The sequence below is a fragment of the Chaetodon trifascialis genome, chromosome 15 (genome assembly GCF_039877785.1).
Source record: "Chaetodon trifascialis isolate fChaTrf1 chromosome 15, fChaTrf1.hap1, whole genome shotgun sequence".
Taxonomy (NCBI): Eukaryota; Metazoa; Chordata; class Actinopteri; order Chaetodontiformes; family Chaetodontidae; genus Chaetodon; species Chaetodon trifascialis.
Window position 1 is genome coordinate 14,507,826 of NC_092070.1, and position 10,536 is coordinate 14,518,361.

General features: G+C 43.8%; 1 protein-coding gene across 4 annotated transcripts in view; it reads right to left on the reverse strand.

The window, feature by feature from the left end:
• The window catches only part of tex2 (testis expressed 2), a 30,161-nt gene extending 21,941 nt beyond the window's left edge, over positions 1-8,220 (reverse strand). For 2 of the 4 annotated variants that reach the window (XM_070980786.1, XM_070980784.1), the window contains exons 1-2: positions 7,453-7,957; positions 6,465-6,556 (exon numbers count right to left, since the gene is read on the reverse strand). The gene's annotated coding sequence lies outside the window, so the exon portion shown is untranslated. Of the gene's footprint in view, positions 1-6,464; positions 6,557-7,452 lie in introns of all 4 variants that reach the window. The other 2 variants (XM_070980785.1, XM_070980783.1) reach the window with 2 other exon arrangements.
• Between the last annotated feature and the right edge of the window lie 2,316 nt (positions 8,221-10,536).

Below are 10,536 nucleotides of genomic sequence, written 5' to 3' on the forward strand. Positions count from 1 at the left end.
CTTGTTGGTCACATGATGTATGCAGGTCCTGGTAACAGCGGAGAGCATCTAAAGCACGTGGAGAGGGAGGAATAGAAAAAGACAAAAAGGCTGAGGAGGGTTGTTTGTCCTCCAGCACACTACAAACCACAGAGTCACATACAGCAGAGAGCAGGTAAACACTGCACAGGCCTTTTCTTTCATGCTCCACTGCTCTCTCCAGGCAACACTGGTCAGAGTCATCACTACCTCCCTGGTTACATCACACGCATACACAGTACTGTACACTTACATGTATGTAGACTTACTGCACACTTTTATAAAAGCATGCAGCGAGGGAGTAAGGACAGAAATGACAAGAAAGTTAGATTTTCACTAGTTGTGAGAAGAGCTCAACATGGCCAACATGACTCTGACAGTGAGGAAGCTACACAAGCAGCAGTTCTTAAAATAGCTCGGGGGGGGGGGGGGGGGTTGCTTGCTGTCGAGGTGTTAGTCCCATAACGCCAAGGCTGGCCACTTAAAGCACTCACTGGAGGACAGATTGATGGAGGAATAAAGGGGTGTGCACGGAGGAGAAGGAAAGGGACGGACGGGACTCAAGGGAGACGACTGACTTTCCAAGAAAAGATGAAAAAGTGATGCAAGCTCAAAGTTTTGGGCTTCACTGCTCTTCCCACAGCGGGATCTGCGCACATGAGCCAACACTCATTAATGTTTGATCAAAACGGTTCAATAAAGACGCAGATGACATTAATTTAGACCAAAATGCAATATTAGTGCTGCAACACACGACTACTTCAGTCATCAATTAAAGTGAGAAATGTCTTTCCATGAATCATTGAATTGATTGATTAACAGACCAAAGTTCAAATATATTAATTTGATGAACATAAAAGACTCAAAATACTGAAAATCTTTACATTTGAGGGACTGGAGCCAGTTAATTGTTGGCATCTTTTACTGTACTTGCTGCCAATTAATTTTCTCTTGACTAAAATACATTTTCTGTATAGCTGTTAATTTATTCTCTGTTGATCGAACATCAGTTGGCTCATATCACAGCACAGAAGCGAGAATGAAATGTTGGCATTGTGTGTTTGTGCAAACCACGGATACATTACATTTGTACATTTCATCAATATCATAACAACCTTTCTTTCTCAATAAGTATCAAAGTGACATAGTTTAGATTGCAGGTGTGTATTCACTGAACATTAATGTAAAATAAAAGTGTGCAACATATCCTCCAGTGCTGTCGTGTGAAACAGCATGTATGACATACAGCACAGCTCAAAAAGCCTGTTGAAGCACATCTAATCCATGAGATTAAGTGGACGTGAATCTCTGCTGTTAAATGCTGACCTTTGATAAAAAGTCATTCAAATAAAACAGTCCACTTAAAAAAAAATGGCAAAGAAAATCCGATTTCACAGCAGGCTTTACACTCTGCTCTGATGCAGCTGCTCCAGCAGGAGACTGTCATCATATTGACAGTGAACAACACTCACTGCCTGATACTCAATATTAATACGAGGTGTGTCAATATGCCTGTCAGACCAACACTTTCACTTAACAGCAACACACATGCACATGTAAACACACAAACCGTGCACAGAACTGCTTCAGGCTCTGAACTGAGCACATCGACCGGCGGCATCAGAGGAAACACTGAGCAGAGGTTTGATGGTGAGCGTCACTGCTCTGAATCACGCAGCCCTCTCTTAATGAAAGGAGGAGCGAGGATACAACAACAATAAAACAACAGAGCACTCACGCGGCTGCGCCGGATCAAACCGGTTTCCTTCACCTTTCTCTCTCTAACCCAGAATCCGCCGTCAACACATCAAACATCAAACCTCGCCATGCAGATCATCGGGTGGTTGCCATGCCAACAGTGAAGCTTTCATCTGGTTCTGCACTCATCCTCACATCCTATTGTTTGGCAAGTCAGCTCCTCCTCACTGTATAACCTTAGTCTCCTAGGAGTGTGTTTGTTAACCCAAGATCTTCATCGAAGGGTTCTGTGTGTGTGTGTGTGTGTGTGTGTGTGTGTGTAGGATGCAGTGTAGGCACTACACTAAAGCACAAGAAAGAACAGAAAAAGCTCAGATCTCCCTCTTTGTGATGGGGGAATGACAGAGAGAAAGTGTGTTTGCACATCATTTGTATCAGAGAGCGCCATCTCTAAAACATGAGCGCCTGATCAATTAATAACTTCTAATTACGGTTGTCAACATTAATACACTTTCTCCTGACAACTTCAGCTGCTGTTTCTTCTCTGTGAGCACTGAGACATAAATGTGCTTGTTTGCATCATTACAAGCTGTTGATTTGTTCGAGTAGTGCCATATGGGTTTAAAGCCCCACTTCGATAAATATCAACGTCTGCCGCAGCCTAAACCGATTTGACAGTTTAGAGATCAAAAGGTGGATGAATGCGCAGTCCTGTCTGAACACACACAAACAAACAGGCATCCAAATATATTAAGCAATTTATAATCTGTGTGAAAGCTGCTTGACAGCCCCCAAACAGCTGGAGGGTTTGGTATTAGTCATAATCCACCCAATTACATGATGAATGGAGTGATGGAGGGAGACGTGGGGGGCAGAGACTGAGAAAAACAGAAAAACATCATCTGGGAGTGTATTTACAGAGAGAGATTAATATTAAAAAAGTTGTGTTTTTATCTTGTAAGACCACCAAGCGGCCCATTTTACTTACTGAGTAGGGCTGTTGTGCCCGGCATACAGTGCAGACTGTCTGGAGCTAATAACCTGTGGCTAATAAGAGAAGGCTCTTAAATATAATATTTAAATTAGTATTCATGGATCAGTGTGTAAAAACACCCTCACAGGGTGTCTCAGGGTACACCACATTCACCCCAACTACCTCCTGCGACACTTGGAGAAACAGTGCCGCCAGCCAGACCGGCATCATTAGGAAATTCCACTGAAAGCAGCTCAGCATATCTAATCCATTTCTTTTTTTCCCCGATTTTTGACAGTGATGTGCCACACAATAGAGGCATCAGCACAGAGACTGAGCAGAATTAGCATATTAGTTACATGATCACACAAAGTCAGCAGTACTGGTGGTAAGTGAGAGGCGGTCGGCACTTTTCTGAAGTGTCAGTAGCAGAGAAGTTAGAGCACTAATGGAACCGTTACCAGATACAAGCGTCTTGATGATTTACGATGAGAATCTCACAGTATGTCCACCTTTAATAGATGAGTGTCAAAGCGAGGGTAGGTAATTTATGTGAAAAGCAATTTTGTTATATTCGCTGAAATTCTCTTTACATCCCGACAATCAGTAAATCAAACGCTCTGACAAAAAGAAAAGCTGTGGCTGGTGCAGACCTGTAAGAAGCTCACCCAATTGTTTCATTTAGCCCAAATGAAACTGCTGGATGGCCTACCTTTGTGCACACATTGTGCATGACTGGAGTCTCCCACAAGGCTAAACAGAGATCTTGCTAAAGCTACAGCGAGGTAGTTGCACAAGTATGGCAGAATGAATGGCAGTTCCATGTCTACCTGCAGTGGCTTGCACTGCTATACAATGCAAAGACTGAAAAGTGGTGGCATGGTTGCTGTATTTTGGTTAGACCGGTTATTGTTCATTATGATAATATTAGGTGTTTTCTTACATAATGAGACTTCCACACCTCTGTGATACGCTCTTCTCCCCAACACTTTCTCAAGGACTTGTCCTAATAGTCAGGCAGTTCAAGTGTTTTGGGGGAGTGGCCTTGTGTTGTGTTAGCATATACATACGATAAGATCTCAGGATGCATCGATTATATATGAGTCCTTTGTGGTGATAATAATAGAGATACAGTACAGCTCCGAACAGTGAACAAATCGAATGAATAGACCAAAACCAACAATGTGTCAGTCCATCTTTAAATACTTTCAGACTTCCCTGAACAGCCTGTCAGCCACAAGTTCACAAAACAACTGGGTGCTCTAGTTTTTAGCAAATGTTATTCAGACTGGAGATAATAGTGCACTTGTTGGGGACTACTTTCAGCTGTGAATTAATGCACATTTCTGTGTTTACAGCAGCCGTTTTTAACTGTTTTTGCACTGCACTCGCCTCACATATAATTTGTTTGCATGCTGAGTGCAGTGTGCATGCCAAGTGTGTATTCAATGTGTGTATGTCAAATCTCTGTGTGTGATCTGCTAAACAAAGGCGTCCTCCTTCCTCTCTAACGTTAACTTCCTGTTTGGTGAGATAGCCGCAGTAAGAGGAAAGCACTACTCATTACTCGCTCTCTCTTTCTCTTTAGTGGAAGCAAAAACAGATGTATCTTCAGCAGCTGTGCAGTACTGGCTTTGTTAGTGTGCTTTCATTCAATTCATATCCTGGTAAATGGCAGGTCAATGAGTGCGCGTGCACACACAGGCGCACACACACCTAGTTATGGGGCATCAGAAGCCATTAGCTGTGAAACTTGTGGCTGCTCGTCACAGTGACAAGTGCCGATGGCTGCTCCACCGGCTTTAGCATTTAAACAGTGGAGGCTGTGTAGGATGTGTGTGTGAACGTATTCATGCATGTGTGTGTGTGTCTCCTTTCACATCAACATAGTGCTGCATGTCTGTTACCTTACAAACACAATCCATGAGCAAGGTGACACTTTCTGCTGCGCTTGATATCACTATTTTCATTTTCAGATCTCATTCGCATTTTCTCCACCAGAATCCATAAAACAGACAGCACATGGACAAAAGTAAGTGGACACCCATAAATGAAGGTTGAACAAATGATGTCTGAAACCGTGCTGCATCGATGAATCCAATGCTGGATGGGGTTGAGGTCTGGGTTCGGCGCAGGTCACTCAAGTTCTTCCAGAACAAACTACCATTACTTTACGAATCTTTCCTTTGGGCAAAGGGGCATTGTGACGTTGAAGCAGGAAAGAGCCTTTTCCTGAACTGTTGCCATACAGCTGGAAGCACCCTATTGTCTAAAATACCACCGTTTGTTGTAGCATGAAGACTAGAAACAAAATTAGAAGTAAAAGACCCAAAACCCACCCCAGACCAAAGGTGTGGAAAAGTATGAGCCTCCAGTTCAGCCAGAGCAGCTAAAGACAACAGACCAATGCACGGGAGTCTAACAGTGAGCGTGCACGGATCTGTTTGTAACTTCAAACCACCTTTGGGGACAAGCCACGCAGTCAGGCAGACGGCAATCTGCAAGCTCATTTTGATATTTATAAAGGAGAAGTTGAGGTGTGACAACAATGAGATGAAACATGCACCTTTGCCTCTGCAACAGTCTAACAGGAACAATACACATATCCTATTCTCGAGTCTAATTCCCCATCTTCTCCTCTATTCTCTTTCCCCCAGGACTCTTCACACATACGTTGTTTTATCTGGCTCGGATATGTATCAGTTGACATCCTAGCTAAGTAGGAGGAATACCCCTGGTGGTTACTAATCTAATATGTGCAACAGGAGCTACTTCCGGCACCTTCCGCTTGCACGTATTACTACAAACACTGGCTATGTCACCAGTTTTTTTATTCCCCCATCTCCTGCTGATGGCACAGCATCATTGTAGTCCAAGTATATATGACGTTGCATGTCATATACAGTACCATAAAGTTATAATAATGCAATCAGATTATGAAATCCCCTTTTTTTGTACATGTTCACGGTCCTGACTTTGACCAGCACAGGGTGCATCCATGTGGGTCAACACATCCCATCCACTGACACACCGGTTCAAACCACAAAGAGGGGAACGTCAGGGTCGACCGCTGACTCAGGCAAGATGCCCTCAAGCTGAATTATTTTAAGTCTGAGCAACTTCAAAGTTCACAGCCTGCAGCAGCACAACACACACACACACACACACACACACACACACACACACACACACACACACACACACACACACACACACACACACACACACACACACAGAGTACATGAGCACAGACCCATCCAATCACATCTTCAGCTTCACACTACTTGGTTCAAATTGTATTTTGGGCTTTTAGTCTCCAGTGTGCCATCAAGCCCCCATTTGTTATCCACAAACAACAGCTTATTCAGATGGTTCAGCTGCCACTGTTTGCTTTTACCCTCACGGTAATTTGTCTAATTAGGCCTAAGAAAGATATTCTCTTTAGATTTGCTGACACAAGCCCCACTTGCATCTACAACCACCCCCTCAGTGTGGGCTGCAGATGTCGGGATAAAGAATAAAAGTCATAAAGGCAGCATCTGAAATGTAAAAATGTATACAAACACATCTTTTGCGTTTGAGATGTTTAGTGAGGATGAAAGAGACATTAATTAAGAGAGACGGTGCAGCTGTTCAAGGCCATGGATCAATTTTCAGGACTGCCCCCCTCCCCAACACACACACACACACACACACACACACACACACACACACACACACACACACACACACACACACACACACACACACAAGGTCAAAGGAGGAGAAGTCTTACCTTGAGATTTTAGAGGCATTCAATCTCCTCTTGCAACACAGTCTGCACTGACACACTGAAGACCACAGCCATGGATCATGGTGCTAACATGCCTAGACACACAGTGACAGGGAGACACACTCGCTTAATGGGTAACTTACAACTGTTATCATCACACACAACATCCCATGCTGACGCTGTGAGCTTGTGTCTTGCATGAAACATCTTGAACAGCCACAACTTCAGCTTTGAGCTGAACCGTAAGGGTGGGCGAGTGGGCGTGGGGTGTCACGCAACATCTTACCTCTACAGAATGTGTGTCGACCAGTTTTTAAACACATTTGCACACACACCTGTATGAGAAGACGCCTCGCAGCTCTTTACGGAACCAGTTCACATGAGGACGCTGGGCAGAAACTCCCTGTAAATGATCTGATAAGCAAAGTCACGCAGGCCTACAGCGATCTGTCCCTGCAATAAAGGGTTGCTGTAATTAGTTGACACAGAGATGAAAGTCTGAGGGATCACTGTCTTCTATAGCTGTGATGCTGTGGGCCTGCTACTAGAGGGGGAACCTAGAGGCGAGAACTGGAAAGCTGATGTGCAGTTCACAGCAGGCTACATGGACAGTGCCACCTCCTAGAATAAACCCATTCCACATGGCAGCAGCTCTAACAGGCAATACAATCCAAACACAGGGGGTTTAAACCTATGACAGCCGCAGCAATGTGCTTTAATACAGAGGTACACCACAGTAGACTGAACTATCCAGAGCTTTATTTAATGTGTTTGCTGTACAGGCACATCTCTGCTCATGCTTTTCCATTCTATTAACATTAACAATCTAAAATATTTAAAGCTGCGGCTCCTCTCGCTCCATCCGCCCCTTTGTCCTCCTCACATCTTCGGCTCTGCGCTGGTTTATGTCTGAGCGCAGCCGGGCTGTCATACATCCATGGACCCAACAGCTGATGCTCAAAGCAAAAAGGGGGGGAAAAAGCAAACGCACCTTTAATCTTACCACAGCTATCGCATCTTCGTGTGCAGGCCACCGGTTCGCTCTTCATCCAGGCTCTGAATCTGCGTGGTGCGATCGGGATCCCTGCGCGGGGCGCGTTTAATTCGCTGCCCGGAGCCTGCGGAGGGACGGAGGGACGGAGGCACGGCGGGCTGCCGAGGGGCGGGCTGGCTGTCTGGCGGTCTGGCCTGTGCTCCCAGCGACAGTCGGAGAGCAGACAGTGATCAAAGCTGATCCCCGGTACGGCTTTTCACGCCCCAAACGCGCGAGCTCTCCAGACGCGTATCGATCTTGGTGAATGGGAGCTGGTCAGCGCCACACCTCCCCCCCACCCCCCCTCACCATGTAAATGTTATTTACATCCAAAGATCCCACCGTCGGCACTCTGGTGATTCATATTTTATAGTGTTGCAGCAGTACAGTGTGAATTGCGTCATGGCGTTGCAGTATGTCTGTAAGACGCGGGTTCCCCTCCACAAACAGTCCTGACGCTTCCAAAAAAAAAAAAAAAAAAGCAACTAGACCAGTGATCAGCTGGTGAAAACACAATAGCTCAGACATAAACTGAGTGTTTGTCCTTTTTCATACGCCGCCATGATCTTCCTTTGATAGAAACGATAACTTAACACAGCCCACCCCTGGATCAGATCCACCAGGTGCTCAGGATTTTTGGTGGCCGGCAGAAACGTCCGAATTTCGGCTCGTTTAATCTGATTAAATTCGCTTGGACAGGCTGCCACCTACCGGGCTGACGTGATTACGTCAGGGGAGACTGCCCACGTGAGTCCTGCATCTCCACGGAGAGCTCAGAGGCGTCCGCTTCCTGTCTCACACCTGACATCACCTGTAGTACATTATTTGCATTATTTGATCGATCTACAGGTGTTTCCTCTGAGATGTTTCTCAGCAGACGTCCCGCTGAGTGATGAAGGGATCCATCTAGTGGACACAGATTCTGCATTCACAGGACTGCAGTAAATCTCACATTTTCATATATTCTGGCAAGAAATCAGGAATATACTTTACTTTTTTTTTTTTCTTATTATTAATTTTCTTCTTAGTCTTCGACCCTCAACCACCCTGCGTTTTCCCCAATTCCCCATGTGCTGAAAATAAAGTTATGAGCACCCTAAAATACAGATAACTAGTGATCAATATATTTTAAAGACACTATCTGTTCTTATTACATTTAACTGTTCGTTTGTTTTCAGCATATCATTGTATTACTGGTTATTTTTAATTGGTGTACTTGCATAGGAAAGAAAAAGATGTACATCTCAATGAGGACAAAGAGACACAAAAGACTTGACATTAAGTTAAATTGTGTAAAGATATAAATAACAAACAATTTTTTTATTGTTATTATTTTTTACAAAGAATGATGAGGCAAAAAACAATATATGTAATGAAATTTACAAAGTGCAGGGATTTACGTTGACAGTGACAATGAGTGATGTACATGTTAAAAACTACATCATTGGATGATAATGGCCAATCAGTGGATGTTTTGGTGTCAGAGGGTTCCTGACTCAGTGCGACTGTTCATCAGGGTGACGGCTCGTGGGAAGAAACTGTTTTTGTCTGGTTGTTTTGGCTTTCATTGATCTGTAGCGCCCACCAGAGGCCAGAAGTAGGAACAGATGGTGTGCAGGATGTGAGGGGTCTGCCGTGATGCTGCAGATTCAGATTATTGATACAGAATCAGAATTAGAAATCAGAATCAGAAATACTTAATTGATCTCCGAGGGGAAATTGTTTGGTTACACGAGCTCCTTAAAAGAATAGAAGAGATAGTATATAATATATTATATAATATAGTATGGGCTGCACGGTGGCGCAGCAGGTAGTGCGCGTGCCTCACAGCAAGAAGGTCGTAGGTTCGATTCCCGGGTCGGGCCTTTCTGTGTGAAGTTTGCATATTCTTCCCGTTCTCTCCGGGTACTCCGGCTTCCTCCCACAGACCAAAAACATGCTCATTAGGTTGATTGATTAGATTGGTGACTCTAAATTGCCCCTAGGTGTGAGTGTGAATGGTTGTGTGTATGTGCCCTGCGATCAGCTGGCGACCAGTCCAGGGTGTACCCCGCCTCTCGCCCGCTGACAGCCCCGCGACCCCGAAAGGGATAAGCGGCATAGAAAATGGATGGATGGATGGATAATATAATATAATATAATATAATATAAATTGACTGATTGATTATTATAGATTAAACTGTATAAAGTCATTAACATGAGCTCTACTTTTACCAGCAGCAATATTAAAGTGATGAACACATTAATGCAGAAGAATTATAATCCACCAACATAATGTATATTATTGTGAAACAGGTCGTGTGTCTGCATAATGAGTGCTATTACTTTTTTGTACTTTAAGTTTATTTTGATGCTAATGCTTTTTCATTTGATCTTGATGCTAAAGCTTTTGTAGTTTTAGTGAGAGTGAGAATATTTCCACACTGTGGTATTAGTACTTTTACTTGGGTGAAAGATCTGAGTACTCCTTGTAAATAAAATAGATTCCAGTCATAAAAGACGTGAACATACATTCAAATGATTTGATCAGTTTGAAAGCAGTCATCTGATTGCATGCAAACCATATCCAAATCCATCATGATCCAGTGCAAAGCACCTGGATACTTTCTCTCTTGTCTGATTTGACTGCTGGATTAAGTCTGTGGTTCACACTGAGGAGGACGTTGGTAACCGGTAGGTGGAATAGCAGCGCCACCCTCAGGCCATAGTGAGTTATGTTTTAGTTGTAATTTATAAAACCATAGAAAGGCAGAGTGAATATTAAAAAGTTTTTTCCCCCCTGTAATTAAAGGATATAAATGGATTCCAGTGACGGGTCAAGAGGACAGGAAGCATTGAATCTTTCGTCTGTGTCTGACCTGTGTGTTGCCACGACCCCATCAAAATGAAACTCATCACAAAAATCAAACACGATTGAAAAAAAAATGCACGGAACAAGTTGAGTTTCATTTTCTGGTCTGCGCTTACTTTAGTGTGTGTTCTCACTCTTTAAAGTATTTTTTCGGCACTTTTATTAGAGAGAGCAGAGGAGATCTGACGGGA